Below are 1,194 nucleotides of genomic sequence, written 5' to 3'. Positions count from 1 at the left end.
AAACATACTTTTATGCATGTTAAAATCAAATAATCTTTATTCTAAAATAAATTTTGTTTCCAATGAAGGGAGATATAGAATTCTCATATGTGCCTTCTCTCAACATTTATCCTTTCAACAAATATTGATTAAATGCACATCATCTACCCAAAACTACCTTTAGTACTATGAACATGCAAAAACAAAATAAAGTCTATTTACATTAACCTAACAATGAAAACACTGAGAAAGACAAAATTTTAAAACAATTCTAAAAACTGAAAACAGTGTCTGATTTTCAACTACTGTGAGGAATGTCCACTAAATCTCTTGCAAAAAGATGACTGAAAAGCAAAATTAATAATATATTCAATTAACCAATATTTGATGAGTACCTCCTATGTGATAGGTACAAGTCTTAACATAGCTCTGTCGACATTTTTTATTTGCATGTCCCCCTCCCCACGAACACTGTACAATAGGCTACACGAAAAGGTTGAAAATTGAGATGAGTCGATGGTAACTACAAATGTTGAGAATACTGTATTCTTTTTTTGACATTTTATTTATTTTTTTTGTTTAATACTTTTGTAAAAAATTTATTAGATTCAAGTATACAGTACATTGGTTAGACATTTATATAGTTTATAAAACAATCCCCTTAATTGCTTTTTCTCTCCTCTGGCTCTCCACCTCGCCATTACATTAACGCTGTCTTTCCTATGCTGTGCTCCCCATCCCTGTGACCATCTATCAACTACTAATTTGTACTTCTTTAACCCTTCATCTCATTCTCTTAGCCCCACAACTCTCCTCCCCTCTAGACGTCACCAGATTTTTCATTGGCTACATGTGATAGGATGAGAGTTGTAGGTTTAGAATTAGCTTCATGTAAAAGGATACTTAATAGACCTCAGTGCAAATTTGGACTCAGATATTTCCAATGTCCTATTTCTGAACTTCAGTTTTCTCATTTTTCAAATGGAGTCAATGCAATCTACCTTATATAGACTTTCTGGGTATATTAGTTGAGTTAAAAACGTAAAATGGCCTTTGTTCTTGAGATGCAATATAGCTTAGTGGTTAAAAGCATGGCCTTCCCATTAGTTAGAACCCCACTCTTGATATCTACTTTCTATGTGTCCTTAAGCAACTTACTTAACCTCTCTATATTTTGATTTCAACATTTGAAAAATGAGGATGACAAAACAATAC

This window comes from Pteropus vampyrus, unplaced genomic scaffold (genome assembly GCF_000151845.1).
Source record: "Pteropus vampyrus isolate Shadow unplaced genomic scaffold, Pvam_2.0 Scaffold25, whole genome shotgun sequence".
Classification (NCBI taxonomy): Eukaryota; Metazoa; Chordata; class Mammalia; order Chiroptera; family Pteropodidae; genus Pteropus; species Pteropus vampyrus.
This window is presented reverse-complemented; position numbering follows the sequence as displayed.